This window comes from Notolabrus celidotus, chromosome 4 (assembly GCF_009762535.1).
Source record: "Notolabrus celidotus isolate fNotCel1 chromosome 4, fNotCel1.pri, whole genome shotgun sequence".
In the NCBI taxonomy this organism is placed as follows: Eukaryota; Metazoa; Chordata; class Actinopteri; order Labriformes; family Labridae; genus Notolabrus; species Notolabrus celidotus.
The window spans coordinates 11,698,100-11,714,722 of record NC_048275.1 but is presented as its reverse complement, the minus strand read 5'-3'; the positions used below and the strand labels follow the sequence as shown (position 1 = coordinate 11,714,722).

Sequence of the window (16,623 nt, the reverse complement as noted above, 5' to 3'; positions counted from 1 at the left end):
CGTTTGATGTCCTACCATGTAAGTGGTGTGGATAAATGTGAGGATATGGGAATAAACTGTGGTCACATTGCACCTGGAGAGACTGCTGACAGACCTGATGAAAGACTTGGACATAAAAAGCACAAGGAGCCTATGTAAAGCTTAAGGACAGTTTGCATGCTTATTTCCACACTTCAAGACCCCTCTGTCGATACTGTTGATTGTTTCAAGTTAAAAGTCAGTCCAACAAATCAGACTTGGACAGGTAACAAATGACAAAAGGGGTATTGAATAATCTGTGGTACTTAAGTCCTTAAACTCCATCGTACCCTATACAGTGTTTACCTCATGCACCATCATCAACTCTGTAGATGTCTCGGTTGTGGCCCACAGTTTTTTTTTCAGTCTTTGACCTCTGCTTTCTCTGTTTTTTCTTGGACTGTCAACAAAATGACATCAAACCACCAAGACTCTTTCTGCACATTGATACGATTACAATAAGTCCTCAAGAGTCTGTGATTAGAGCTCTTTCCCTAGCAGCGGCGTACTTCAAGACCAAGAAATCAAGAAATAACAGACAGTTGCTATGAACCTTTGTTTTGAAATGACCAATCAGAATCAAGTAGGTGACATGTCTGCGTGACAAATTAATTCAGAATGTTAAGGAAGCTGGTTTTAGCCAATGAGTTAGATAGAAAGACTGTTATTGTTAGACTTTTAAAAAAAGATTGCTGATAACAGTAGACCTACCTCTTTCAGATCAGATTAACAGATCGTTTTGGATGTTGCAGCTGCTGGCAGGAAAAAGTCCTGGTCAAACTCCTAACACAAATCTGCTAACCCGTGTGGGAACTTGTTTTTGAAGTACTTGTTCCGCAGGTATTTAGATCGGTAGGCATCTGCACCATACTGGAAGTCCTGTTCCAAAACAGTCAGGTGTAAATACATGTACCTTTACACCCTTACAAATGATACATTGATTGAAAAGGGTTGCTCTGTAAAGTAATTTACTCAAATTTGATATTGTACAACATGTGCAGACAGACGGTTTTGAGATTATGTGACATATTAACCCCATGCCTCAGTTATCCCAAGCAATATTTTCAGACAAAACTTAAAGAGGGGGTATCATGCTCATTTTTAGACTAATATTGTCCCTCTTTAGTTTTGTAATAGTTGGTGTAGCCTGTTGTGTTTGAAACGTCTCAATACAGCCTGTCTGCTTAATTTGAGCAACTGTCTCTTTAAGGCTCCTCCAGCATCCCAAATCACAGCACTCTTGAAGCCTCCTTCTCTGTTTCCAATCAACAAAATTGTGGTTCTCTTTATTTAATAGCAAATTTGCCCTTTTAAAAGAGATTTACCAACTGGTGATGTCACGATTTGATCAAATCTCATGTTGAGCTCACTGAATTCTCGTGTGATTTTTTGAACAAGCGGTTCAGAGCAGCCTGCAGGCTCATCCTGATGTCACTCCAACACACGTTTACCTCAAAATTAGAAACTTTTTCAACATTTACTATTGACATCCAACATTTTAACTTATTATTTGTCTTTAAAATATGAAAACACTCTAATAACACCTCTTTAAAATACAGTCACATAACATAACATAACTGTCTTCAGCATCAACATGTATAGAAATGCAGAAATACAGAAATATAGAAATCCAAACCCTTACAAATCCTGCTGTGAATAGATTCAGCTCTAAGTAATAAATGCAGTGTTTTTGCAAAGATGCATACAGTTGGCTTTATGATATCAGGCTGCAGTTACACACAGCACTGCGGTACACTCTTGTAGATGTGTTGCTATGAGCGCACAGACACTTGAAGAGACCATGACAGCCTTAATGACATCATCAACCATATCCTGCTACCTGCTGCAGTGCAACCCCACAGTGCATTCAGCTGAGCCAGCACTTCTGCTCGGCTGATGTATAGCAGCTGTCCAGGACTGCCCCCCCCTTTATGCTGTACATTATGATTTTGCAGCACCCCTGCAACACACATATGCCGCACACACAGCAAGTTTAAGTGGAGACTGCTACTTAGGATCTGCAAGAAATGTCAACATAAACACTGTCATCTTGTCTGATGACTTCTGTCTTCAACTACTGCCATTAGCAAGACTCTTGTAAGGTTTGATTCACAGGAGTGTGTGACATCATCCAAAGGAGGAAGTCATTAGACCGGATCGATACTCTATTCCCCACAGGCAAAGACCTGAGACACAGCAGCAGAGCAGGTCAGAACTGAGTTAGTGCATGGGTAGTGAAGAGAAACGTCTCCATATGATACCTTTATGATATTACATTACAGGCAAGCCATGCTGATACAACAAGACAGACAAGGGACGTATTCATGTGATTATAGACAAGGATCACATGACAGAAGCAGCACAGGACAGCTGCTGAGGGTCTACACCGGACTGAAAAAGCTGTTATTTGATTGCAGCGGCCATATGGTGGTGATATTCTTAATATACTTTTAATTAGTTCATCCAAAGTCCAATTAAAAAGTACAACTTGCTAAGCTGCAAGTCTATAAAGAGAGGTAATAACTACCTTCATCATGACTTGCCCTCAGTCTAGGGAAACAGCCAACATAATCATGTACAAAGAAGCTAAGGGTCATATTTTGTGTCTGGGTCGGATTCTTCTCTCTTTGTGTAGAATTCAATCCACATTATTTCACAGATTAAACACCTCAGAGAGGAGACAGCAGTAAACAGCTGACGTAAGGAGGCAGAGTGAGTCAGATCAGCATCTGCAGGGGCCATTTTGAAACAGGTTGACATTAAATATAGATACTGAAATATATCAGGAGTAAAGAAACATGCTGTCATGAAGCAAGGTGCATTTCACAACTTTATCACATCCTCTGTCATTTACAGGAAACAACAAAAAGGGAAGTTTGTGTGTATTTGAGAGAGACTCAGAGAGCTACTTGTTGATAATCTCACAACAACAACAAAAAAAAAAAAAGATTAGATTAAACTATTTTATTTCAAAATTAGAGATTATTTTACAGAGCAACCCTGAAAGCAACCCTTTTCAATCAATATATCATTTGTAGGTGTGTAAAAGTACATGTATTCACACCTAACTGTTTCGGTACAGGACTTCCAGTATGGTGCAGATGCCTACCGATCTGATTACCTGTGGAACAACATGTACTTCAAAAACGAGTTCCAGATGATACAAAAGCAGTGAGCAAACATTGTTCTGTAGTGATCAGGTACATATCATCTCTCTCTCTCTCTCTCTCTCTCTCTCTCTCTCTCTCTCTCTCTCTCTCTCTCTCTCTCTCTCCCTCTCTCTCTCTCTCCCTCTCTCCCTCTCTCCCTCTCTCTCTCTCCCTCTCTCTCCCTCTCTCTCTCTCTCTCTCTCTCCCTCTCTCTCTCTCTCTCTCTCTCTCCCTCTCTCCCTCTCTCTCTCTCTCTCCCTCTCTCTCTCCCTCTCTCTCTCCCTCTCTCCCTCTCTCCCTCTCTCTATCCCTCTTTCGAACCCCAACACGGTCTCAGCAGATGTGTGTCTAACATGAGTCTGGTCCTGTTGGAGGTTTCTGCCTGTTAAAGGAAGTTTGACCTTGCAACTGTAACTTGCTAAATGCTGCAAAGTGCTCTGCTCATGCAGGATTAAGATGAGATAAGACTGAGTCCTGTCTGTAAGATGGTACTGGATCTTATCCTGTCTTGATGTGAATATTTGTTATGATTTGGCACTGTACAAATAAAGATTGATGGATTGATTGGTTGTTGTTTTTTGCCTGTGGATAATAAATCTGATATCTCTGGACTGTTGATCACACTTGACAAGATTTTTGAAGAGATTATTCTGGAATCAAGAAAAGTGTGATGGGCTTCTCTGTCTGACATTTAACAGGCCAAACAATAACTGACAGATTTATCAATAATGGACATAATCACAAGCTGAAGTCTGATTGTAAATATCAGCAATGAGACTAAATTATTTGGATGAAAAATCCTATACCACAAGGATTGTTTCATTTTCAATTTATATCCTATAGTCCCTATACTTAATGTGGTTTGACAGAGCAAACTTCAGCTGCTGCAAACAAACTCGAGAGCCAAAACCAATGTGGAATACTTCCAGACTGACAAACCTGATGCTCTAAAACTCTTCTAAAAGTCAAAATGCTCCTGGCAGTGCTTCAACTGGATTTGATTGAAACCTCTTTGGAAAAGGCACAATAGGGGCTGTCAAAATGTTCCTCTGCTCCATCTTGTAAAATATGTGGGAGGTACATTTCACCATCACAATCGATTGTGTCAAACAATGGTGGCAGTTAATTGTCAAGAAGCTACTATCGCAGCCTTCACATACTCTTGATGGCATTCTTTCCACCCTCAAATTACTTCCCTCTGAACGTATCTCTCTGGACAGACTGTATGAGTTAATTTGAAAGCACACAATGGCTCGGTCCATTAAGACTGCAGGCTCCTGAGCTCACAGTTCAAGCTGCTGCACTGACAGTCTCAGTCCCCCTCTTCCTCCCGTTCAGAATCATAATCACGGCTTCACTTTCTCATTTCTGCTCGCGGTCGGTCCTGTCAGGACGACAGACGACTTCAGAAGCCGACGACAGCTCGGACAGCTCTGGTGTCTGGAATAGATGAGATTTCTCATAACGGCAGGAAGCTCGTTGATACCAGCAAAATCCTCCTTTGTCAGGGGGCACGCAGTCAGACGGTCAGAGAGAGGAAGGCAGAAGGAGAGGAGCAGACTGACTTAAGTACAAGATGTGCTGGGCGGGGGAAAAAGTCAATGCAGCACAGGATTGTGATATTTTGTGTGGCTGTGTATATCAGTAAACACACGTCACGAATATCTAAACTTTAACAGTAGTTTACCTTGAAATCCCCAAGATATTGAACAGGTTGCACAATCTGTAATGGAAGTTGCATTGTTCAAATCCCTTTAACAGTACAGAACTGCACACACTTGCTTTCAGTTTATTAGATGTTGGACACTGCATGAAAGGGTCAGTTGATCAATTATGTTCAATCCTGTGTAACAGTGTTGGTTCGTCGGCCCGTCTGTCTGTTTGGCATTTAGATGTAAAAAATGATTGAAGAGATGAAAAAAGAGCTAACTTTATCTTGTGAGATAAAAGACATGTTTGGGGAGAATATACTAAATAAGGTTCTAACCTGAAAACGATAGGGGTGCAATGGATGGCTAACACTGTCAACAATAACTAATGACATAAATTAGCTGGCAATGAATTTAATAGTCAATAAATGGTCGCTTTCATTGTTGTGGGTGAATTCATGCTATGAGTGACCATAACATTGTTTTCAAGAGCTGAGTTGCTAAGGGTTGAGACATGTTGCATCCTTACCATCTCTTCCAAGATTTGATCAGTGAGTGGGAAGCTTTAGGCTGCCCACACGAGACGATTTCAGGCTCAATTTAGGTCTGAATTTGCCACCCTCTGTGATCAGGGGGGCGTGACCTGATTTGAGGTTTGTCGTAAGTGATTATTTGTCCAAATAATCTTCAAGTGTGTCGTGTCGATATTTTAATGCTTGACAAAATATATGCAATAACCAATGAGAGAGAAGACTTGGAAGTGTCATTGTGTACTTTTAAAGATCTCAAACATGGCGGCGAAGGTAAACACAACTAAAGTACTGAAAAAGAAGAAGAGCAGCTTGTTTTTCACTCATATTCTTTTCCTCATTTTTGTTTTGCATTGCATAACAGAACACACACCAGGACAGCCAGCCAATGACGCTGATCGTCCTCTATATTAATTGATCTTCTGAAGTCACGTTTGCTCACGCAAGTGTCTGTGAGATCTTGTGTCTGTTGAATCGCCAATATGAAATTGTCACCACAAACGTTAAGTGTTTGGTCTAGCGGTCTGTGTGGCCTCGGGTAAACAAGACACAGCAAAATTGGAGAAGCCAATGCGGCCAAGTGGCAACCTCCAATGTAGGAAAACGAAGCCAATGTTAGAAGTGCAAAACACTGCAGTGTACACTTCAAGCAAAGTCCCAAAGACAAGGAATCACTACTGACAGGCACATGAGCGTCCCTATCTTTACAGCAGAGTTAGACGTGTTTACAGCCTGGTACCAAAAAACAGCCATACTCTGAATAGCTCATTTCGATGTCACTGAGACTATATCCATGTATTATACAGTCTCATTGCATCATGACACTATGAAGGTAATGGAGCATTTCACCCTCAATGCACCAGAGGAAAGAGCTGTCTGCAAAACCTGTAAAGCTTATAATGAGAGCACATTGCTAATGTCTGAGCATCTGAATAGAAGGCATGTCAGACATCTCTCTTTAACACATCAACTGTGGAATTCATCCTAATAGTACAAAGTCAGAGTGATTTTTCTTTTATTCACATTTTCAGTCACTCACCTTAAAACCTGTCATCAAGAACACCATTTCTTTTTCTCTTCCTCTCATCTCTTTTACTTTACTACCTCTTATACCACTCAACAGTGGTGCAAACTCTAGGCATGAAACTATAATAACACACTGACTGCACAACATCATCATCTTATATAAACACTTGTTCTGTTTAAAGACAAGATGAAAATATGCCTTGAATTAATATTGTCAATGGCATGTTTTGAGTTAGTGCGTGATTCATTATCAGATTACTCGATTCAATAATCAATACTAAGACTGAATCATTGGGTTCTTTGGTTTCCCCCCTCCTAGAACACTATCCCAGGGGGATTTTCACCCGAGCAAACACATTTACATGATTTTCATTTTTTCATTTGTCTAAGTGTCGTGCGTCCCTGGCATAGACTGTATAAAATATGGACGTAGTATTCGTGACATCACTAATTTGTTTCTGAAGCGCTGTTTTGAGGCCAATCATCTTCGGCAGCCATATTGCTGCTGTTGAGCGATTGTGATGTAAAGAGGCGGGCTTAGAGCCTCCTAGCCAACAGCTACAGTGTTCCCGCCCGTCAATCAAGTCAGCTGTGCCTCTCATTGGAAGACTCGTAATCTCAATATCTTTGAAATTGCCGCATTAGAAAAAAATTCACCCCCTGTACAGTGTGTGCCGATCAAGAAATGAGCTATCCAGACTACACTCATCTTTTGTACCAGGCTGTAAACATGTTTATTTCTGCTGTAAAGATCAGCTTTTATGAATTGGTGTGTATGTGGTTTCCGGTACTTTGGAGCCAGCCTCAAGCAGATCCTTGATGAACTGCAGTTTTTAGCACTTCCACATTGTACTCATATTTTTAGACCGGAGGTTGCTGCTTGGTACCTGGGTAGCTTCAGCACCGTCTTTGACATCTTTAAAGGCGTGGGTGTTTCCCTTCTCCAAAACCCGCTTTTTCCTACAGGCACGTGTTCGGGTGCTTTTCACCCTTTTTTTTTTCTCTGTCCTGAAGCTGTTTGTGTGTCAAGGAGACTGTGCCTTCACCAGGGAAGTCTCAAATGTCCCAGGAATGGGTGGACCGAACACCCAGTTTCATCATTTCTTGTTTTAGAAATTTTTGGTCCTGAATTCCAAATTTCAGTAATTTTGGAGCATTTTTACAGGCTCACCCAATGATACATTGTTTAAAGTTTAAAATATAAGAACACTACTCTAATTTGTCATGTATTGTCAAATTTTGAAAATTTGGATGACAAGTACTTTTAATTGTGTATATTATATCTGGTAAAAAACACCCGGCCTTAGTGATGGTGTTACAAATTTTAGCAATAGTGTTCTAGGGTTAATGGGGTCAGAAAACTGGACTTAAAGCTGCAAGTTTGTGCAAGTGTAGTCTATGCTTTTCTCAAGCTGTTCAAGAAGAGACACCTGAATATAGCAGCTGTTTTCTTCTCACCTTGAAGAGGAGAATAAAAAGACAGCCGAGTGTAAAAGTCACCTGATACAGTTTCCTGCGAGTGACAGTCTGCTGTGATCCAACCCCGAACATTTGATATCAGCGCTGTAATTCAGCTAATAATATAAAATATCAGTGCACTCAACAGGAAACTTTGACAGGCTGAAAGCAGCTCATGAATAAAAGTCTGACTGCTCTTTGCTGCTCTTTTTTTTCCTGCTTTGAAGAGATCAAAAGTGTCCCCAATTACTTTATTCTAAAGTCAAGATTTTTCTTTTATTTGAGACTAGAGCTCCCACACAAAAAGGCCACCGTCCATCGCCATTGTTCAAACACCCCACTGTTCCAGAAACTTAAACAGTGTTTGTGTGCAGAAGAAACCAATCTATATGCGGTAATCCCATGTGACGAGGCTGGATTAGTTACACAGCAGCACAACACAGAGAGAGAAAAAGCATTGTGTTATCTGCAAGTTTATGCACGCACGCTCCACAGATACCAACGGGACAATGAAGCTTCTTATCGCAACAAGACCTCACTTTTTCAAAATGCACTGGCAAAGACATAACCAAAGGCTGCAGTGATGTAACACACACTCACGCACACACACATACACACAGCTGGTTCTTTGCCTGACAATAGCTGAACACCACACTGAAGTCTGAATCACAGCAGAGGAGGCATTACAAGAAGCTGTTTTTGACACGACGCCAAGACTTGTTACCTTGGAATGAAGACGAGTGAAGAGGGCTCTCCCACTGAAAAACTTAAACACCAAAGCAGGCGTGCATTTGGTGAAAGAAGGCAGAGTAGGCAACACACAAGATGAAGAATACACGGGAGTGGTTTTCATTTTCTTAAAGAGAGGTTGAAAAATCGACTGGAGAGTGGTGCAACAGATTGGGCAGAAGGTGTCAAGACAACAGTGTCACTGAAAAAAACACTAAGACTCTGGCACGCTGATCTCAGATTCAACTTGGATGTTAGAGCTATGGGGTTCATTTTATTAGGGTAACTTGCTATCCCTCCCCAAAGATGAGTATCAAAGATGAAAAAGCATTTGTAAATATACACTTTGATTCATTTTTGAGCCGATCCAACAAAGACTGTGCTTTAGCTCAACACTGAATTCAAACATTTTCATGAACGAGAGCACACTGCCTTTCAAATCAGTCCTCATAAATGCATTTTAGTCTTCTGTCAGAAGCTCTTTTATTTGCCAGTAGCAAAAATCCCCTGAGAAGTGATGTTAAAGGCCTTAAGCTGCAACTGCAGTGCACATGCATGAACTATACATCGAGTTTCATGGCACACAGCAAGAGCAGAGCAGAGCAGAGCAGAGCAAAACTGAGGAAAGCTGATCCTGCAGCCAATGGGAAAACAACAGTGAAATGTGAGAGTCACTCTTACTATTGACTGATTATTGTGTCTGAGGGCAGAACAGAGTGAAAAATATATATTTTTTGGACAGCAAAGCAGAATTCACAGTCCAGTCTAATCATAATGGTGTTAGTGAGAGATGATGGTATAAGGCTGCTTCATGTTTCCTTGTGCTGCTGTAGCTTGAGGGAACAGGGCAGCTACAGTGAGGCTCTCCTCTTGGGTTTAGTATGGCTCATAATGAGGGAGCATCCGGCCGGACAGTGCGCCTCAGACCTGGACTCCACAGTAAACATGACAATACAGTAGCAAGAGATCTGAGAGAGAGAGGGGGGAAGCGGATGGGATCGCACAAGTAGTCGACCATGCAAATGTGAGCGTTAAAATGCATATCAATATTGATCCAGTGTGCAGAGGAGGCAGACTAGATGATATACCACGCTGCGTCTTCCAATGTATTAATTCAAATGAAATTTATTCTAGGCAGTCATGATGATAAACTGTATACAGGCACAGTGTATCACCGCGCAGGATTCCAATAAATCATGTTTTCAGTAAACCTGCTGACCCATCTTACTCTACAACTGAGCGTCAGGAGAACTAACAAAGGCTTGCTCGGACACATTCAACATTACGTCTCCCCGTGAGCCACAACCACATGCTGAATGGACAAACCCTTTACAATAAATTCATTAAAAACAGCACAGACATCTCAGCTGACACAAACGCGTTGGTCATTTCTGCTGCAGAGCGCACCAGCAACACTCTCACATTAAACTGAATATTCATACCTTCAACCACAACAGGCGACCAGCTCCGAGATTAAATAAGCAAATTTCCACACATTCACATCTCAGCACAGTCCAGACGCCCGTCCGACCGACCGACAGCCGCCTCCGGTTGTTTCAGTATAAAGCGTGAGGCGCAGCAGAGACAGAGGAGTCTCAGTGTGGACGGACGCGTAGCTGCATTGGATCAAAACGTTGCTCCATATCCCAAGTAACACAGAAAAGAAGACACTCACCGCTGTGTTTGGCACCGAATGACGACGTTTTGTTTATTTCATCTCCCCCCGCTGAGCAGCTGTGTGTACTGGTGCGTCACTGACTTCCGCGTTAAGATGGAGTGGAAAAAAATTCAAGAGAAATAATGAATTTAAAGGACAGGCGGCGCACGCGGGCGCGCCGAGGGCTGTGCATGGTGGAGCTGATGAAGAAGGAGATGATGAGAAGATGCTTCTGACAGCAGAGGTGGAAAATGAAACTTATGATGAAGATGTTCAAGACAGATACAAGAGAATATTTACAGCCTCACAATTTTTTTTTTTTTCCAACAACAGAAAATTATTAATCTTAGAAGTCCTTTATTAGGCTATCTGCCCGGTTGATTTGGTTATGGAAGCCCCAAGAGGACATTCTTCTTTAAATTGACTTTGCTTTCCAGAGATTATTAGTAATTTTCTGCAGATTTCAATTTAATGCCAGGTGATCAAAACGCACGCCCCAAGAGTTGCAAAATCATAAAATAAAAATAGATATGGACTTAACTTTGCTCATTAGTGTGGGCAGTTGGAGCATGGCATGTCCTGGCCTGGTCTATAATGGAGACCAACCAATTGTAGTTTTTTGATTGCCAGAAAATTGACCTGTAATCACAAAAAACTGGCTCTATCATCCTGAGTCAAGATCTTGAGAGGGAAGAGAGTGAAACAAAGCTGTTATCAAGAGTCAAGACATTGAGAATTAGTAGGCTACAGGTAAACACAGAGTAAATAAAATGTATCCACGGATGTCCGCTCAGTGTTTGTCCGTTCATGTTTTCTGTATTCTGTTTATGTATTCATCAGATGGACATAAAAACACCTCCAAATCAATCAAGACTAGTGTGGCAAGCAGCTTGTTTTACTTTTTTAAAGAAAGCTTCTCACACAATGAAGAAAAATACTGCAAACATTTCACATTTGGGAAATAACCTGTGGGCCTATCTACTTTCTGTTGAAAGAGAAGCCTAAAATTACTACAATATCTATGAAGCTATGCCCTTAAATATGAAGTTGCAGTCACTGGCAAATTAGCATAGCTTAATGACTTCAAACCAAGCGGCAACCTCCGGTCTAAAAATATGAGTCCAATGTGGAAGTGCTAAAAACTGCAGTTCATCAAGGATCCGCTTGAGGCTGGCTCTGGAAGTACCAGTAACCACTTACACACCAATTCAAAAAAGCCGATCTTTACAGCAGAAATAAATATGTTTACAGCCTGGTACAAAAGATGAGTGTAGTCTGGATAGCTCATTTCTCGATCGGCACACATTGTGAGGGGGGGGGGGATTTCTTTCTAATGCAGGTATTTTGAAGTTATTGAGAATTACAAGTCTTCCAATGAGAGGCACAGCAGGCTTGATTGACAGGCGGGAACACTGTAGTTGTTGGCTAGGAAGCTCAAAGCCCGCCTCTTTAGCCCCAGCAAATGTCAGCTTTGTGCGGCGGTCAAGAAACAGTAGGCCTACACAAAACCCTGAAGGATCTAATGAGTTTTAATTTGTGTCAGTAGGTTTATTTTTAGACTGAACTTGGCTTGTTTCCCTAATGTCATGTTAAGTTAGGCTAACATGGCAGCTAACTGTAGTTGTATCTTTACTCTAAACACATAAAAGTGGAATCTTTACTTTGTTTTCTCTTCCATAAGAGTGAACAGTGCATCATACTTATGAAGACAGTTAACTGATATTCATAATTTTCATTTTAAAATGATAAAATATCCTTAAATATCATCAGATTTTATGAAAATGACACTTCTTGCTAGTAGCCAACAGAAAACAACTTGGGGAACACAGCTTCAGTGTGTTGAACTGTATGGAAATATTCTGTTTCATCCGTCTTTATTCACGATTATGAAAGCCTGCAGTGTACTGACTCTCTTGACAAGAGTGAATCACATAATGTACTGTAACTCCACACCATAACGCACAGTGCAGTATGTTGGGAGAGGCTCACTTATTAAAGGAGGGAATGTATCCTCTGTTGACTCAAAGCCTCGGCTCTATCTCTGTGAAACCTGTCATTGTGTTTAGGCTTATTACTGATTCACAGTCCGCCACTCCGTCCTTGGGGTGGGACAACGGAGGCTCTGTGCTCTGTCTGGACAAAGTGGGCACCTCAGAAGGGAGTGTGCCAAATTGTCATGCATGTGTCTCTGCGGCAGAGAGATACAGGCTGTCTTGGGATGTGGCGTGGAGGGATTAAGATGTAGCTTTTTTTGTGTGTTAAATGAAGGGAGGACAGTGAAACAAAGCTGTTTTGTTGATACTAAATCAGACTATTCACCACATTTACCGACTTTAGAAGCTCAAATATTGGGTTTTTACAAGACTGTAAAAGTAGCCACAGAGATAGTAACATACAGGCATGAAACAGAGTTAGACTGGTGGACTCAACACTCCTAAAAACAACAAATATTAAAATTTGAATAGTGTGTGTGTGTGTGTGTGTGTGTGTGTGTGTGTGTGTGTGTGTGTGTGTGTGTGTGTGTGTGTGTGTGTGTGTGTGTGTGTGTCTGTGTGTGTGTGTGTGTGTCTGTGTGTGTGTGTGTGTGTGTGTGTTTGTGTGTGTGCGTGTGTTTTAAACTGGGTGAATTCTGATGCATAAGAACAGGAGTTAACATGGAGAAGGCCCATGTGGGTTGCAAGAGAGGGTTTTACAAGACGGAGAAAGCAGAAAAAAAGATGCAGAGAGTAAAAGAGGCGTGTTGGGTGATCGGCAAACAAGGAGCAGGCAGGCATAAATAAGAGGTGTTCGTCCCTGGAGGTCAGTGTTCCTGTCAGCAGATAGAAATGGAAGTGCGGGGCGGGGGGTGAGAGGTAAGAGATTTTTTTCATGGTGTATGTCCTTTGTTCTTTAAATCTGGAACATGAACCTGCCAGACTGGTATAGTGCTTTTATTGTCTCACCGAATGATCCCTGTAGGCCTGTGAAAACATGACTCAGCAGAGTAAATAACACTAATGACACTCAACATGCCAAGATTCAAAACATCAGACTGCTATTTAAGGTTTGATTTTATTTTATTTAAAGCTCCTATAGGGTTTGTAGAAGTCAATTCTCAATACGTTTCAGGGGCTGGCATATTTATTCCAGTGTAGCAAAAAACTATTTGTCTTTAAAATGTTATAAAGGATTCTTGAAAAAACTTTGAACTTCTGTTACTTAATTATACTCATTCTCAACCACATTCTCATAGAGTAGGTGTCCATACACATCATATTAATATTTTGTACTTTTGAATTCTGTTGATGTAATAACTGTATTTATATTAATTGTTAATTTTGTATATTCTTATGTTATTTTATTTGTAGTATCAACTATTTTCTTTATGTGTGTCAATTTAGTATTTTTTAATTCATTTTTGATATTAGAACACTTTGGGTGGAGGCTTCAAATAAGCTCTCTGAGTTTTCTGCCTCTTCCTGCACATTATATTATTTATCTTTGCTATAATTTTGTATGTATTTTCTTTTAATTGTGCAAATAAATAAACAAACATGTGTTGATTTTGGCGCCCCCTTCGGACAAAGTGGTACTTTTTATTTCTTAGCTGATTTTGTTCTGTCTTCATCATCATCTTATCCTGCCGTACGTCAGCACTCACTGTGAATCTTTGCCATGGAAAATTTAATAAAATAAGGCTGTTTTGAAAGAGTGCTGCTTACAGCTTAATTTGACACCTACCCTGTGGCACTGTTTACTGACATTACAAATAACTATATAGAAATAATTACACTTCAAGATGATGGCCTCTTTTGCGTCGCTATTGTAGATTATATAGAGGCAGTTTGTTCCATAACCAGCTAAAAACTCCTCACAGTAGCTTTAAGAAAGACACATTGATAGTATAGCGTTGATGAAAAGAGACTAATAATAACTAATCCTACTCTTTTAAGTGTACTTTTATCTTTTCTGCTACCTGTATTTTAGTTGTGGAAAAAATGACCTATTGCCACACAGTTACCACAAGATAACTTGTGCATTTTTTAATATGGGTGCAATAAGTGGTAAATTATTCAAGATGTCATACTTATTCTGTGCTTACTTTATTTTATGACTACTTTTATTTCTGCTTTAGCTCAGTTAGGACTTAACTACTTCATGTTTTTACTTTAATTACTCATCGTTGTTCTGCTCTCCACTCCTTGCGGTGAACAAATGTAATGCTGTACTTCCCCTGTTGGATCAATACAGCTTTTCTGATTATGAGTCTGGGAAACATATTCAGTTACAGCAAAATCAGCAAATATCTTTCTAATTTCTATTTCTGTTTGTCACATTCCTCTGGTCGGTTCCAATTTGTGGTCGCTGTTTTTCATTGTTCCTTATTAAGCAGTTGAAGAAAACATCAGAGTTGCTCATGAAAAAGTCAGGAGGTTAAAAACGATGGCAGATGTTGAGTAAGGCACAACAAATCATAGTCTGGTTATTGGGTATAATTCAATTCAATGCAGCTCTTATGGTTTCTAGCAGCTAAACCAAAGAGCAACTGTAAAATTTCCAGGTTGGCAGCACATCTCAACGATCCCTACTGACCTACTATTTAACGAGCAATCAGTAACCTGCAATGCTTTGAAAAATCCTCTCCAGGTCATTTACATTTGAACACCACTGCCACCCGTGTGAGCTAAATTTCTTCCTCTAAAAGAGAAAGTTAAGAAAAAAGTGAGAAAAAGAATTGTTTTTGGGTCCGTGCAAAATATAGACTCGCAGCAGTTGGCAGGAATGCAAGAGGCAAGCAGAACAATCCTGAAACAAAAAATAGGCATTTGGTTAGTTCTGTTTGTGTAACACACTGCACTGAGACAGTAGCAGAGTGTTCCACTGAAGAAATGGCTGTAGAAAACCAATAGATACTCAGAAAAAAGCACACTGTGTTATAAGAATAAAAACAACCCACTTTTAAGAGAGGAGAGAAAGTAAGTCTTGCACTTACATAAAGCTGAGTGACTCACAAGACACATTTTTGAGAGAATGGTCAAAGTTGATGCTTTTCTGACTTTTAGAGACTCAAGTGGGTCGAGCTCTAAATAACCTGGACACTTAATTCCCCCTACAAGACTTGTAAACACCCATGTCTTTCCAACTCCACGCCCTGTTTTGTAACACAGTTTGTAAAAAATATGAAGTCTCTCAGGCCAAGACAAGATCATGAGAGACATCACTACTCAAAATCCCCAAGGGCCACTGAAAGTTTTTTCACAGTGAGTCCCAGTCCTGGACCAGGATGTGTTTACATGGGTGGTCCAGCTGAGTTAGGGCCAAAGGCCAGAAAAATACACCCTGCTCAGTCTTTCATTTGGACCCCTGGTCAACAATAATGGGCCAGGGGGTGCCGGTTCAGCTCAGCGGTTAAATCTTACGCCCCATGTGCAGAGGCTACAGCCCCTGAAGCAGCCCTGGGCTCAGCCCTGGACTCCTAACCTCAGCCCTTTGCTGCATGTCATTCCCTGTTCTCTCCTCCCTGTTCCTCGCTCTCTCCACTAAACTGTGCTCTCCATAAAGGCATGAAATAAACAAACAAAGATTATCTCAAATACAAAATCCAGAAACACAGTTATTCGAAGACCATTATCAGGAACCATGCATTGTGGTCTGTTTCTGTTTCCCTCTAATTATAGCTCCCATAAAACAACTAAGTGCTGTGTCATTCAGTGTATATACAGTGGGGCAAAAAAGTATTTAGTCAGCCACTGATTTTGCAAGTTCTCCCACTTAGAAAGATAAGAGGTCTGTCATTTTCATCAGAGGTACACTTCAACTATGAGAGACAAAATGAGAAAAAAATCCAGGAAATCGCATTGTAGGATTTTTAAAGAATTTATTTGTAAATTATGGTGGAAAATAAGTATTTGGTCACCCACAAACAAGCAAGATTTCTGGCTCTCACAGACCTGTAACTTCTTCTTTAAGAAGCTCTTCTGTCACTCGTTACCTGTATTAATGGCCCTTGTTTGAACTCATTATCTGTATAAAAGACACCTGTCCACAGCCTCAAACAGTCAGACTCCAAACTCAACCATGGCCAAGACCAAAGAGCTGTCGAAGGACACCAGGAAGAAAATTGTGGCCCTGCACCAGGCTGGGAAGAGTGAATCTACAATAGGCAAGCAGGTTGGTGTGCATAAATCAACTGTGGGAGCAATTGTAAGAAAATGGAAGACATACAAGACCATTGATAATCTCCCTCTATCTGGGACCCCCCTCAAGATCTAATCCCGTGGGGTCAAAATGATCATGAGAATGGTGAGCAAAAATCCCAGAACTACACGGAGGGACCTGATGAATGACCTGCAGAGAGCTGGGACCAAAGTAACAAAGGCTACCATCAGTAACACACTACGCCGAAAGGGACTCAAATCCTGCAGTGC

At 40.8% G+C, this 16,623-nt stretch overlaps 1 protein-coding gene across 3 annotated transcripts in view; it reads right to left on the bottom strand.

Annotated features, from left to right (window-relative positions):
* Positions 1-10,369, bottom strand: part of march8 (membrane-associated ring finger (C3HC4) 8) — a 112,806-nt gene extending 102,437 nt beyond the window's left edge. Inside the window, exon 1 of one of the 3 annotated variants that reach the window (XM_034681715.1) lies at positions 10,235-10,369. The gene's annotated coding sequence lies outside the window, so the exon portion shown is untranslated. Of the gene's footprint in view, positions 1-10,001 lie in introns of all 3 variants that reach the window. The other 2 variants (XM_034681717.1, XM_034681716.1) reach the window with 2 other exon arrangements.
* Positions 10,370-16,623: the final 6,254 nt, after the last annotated feature.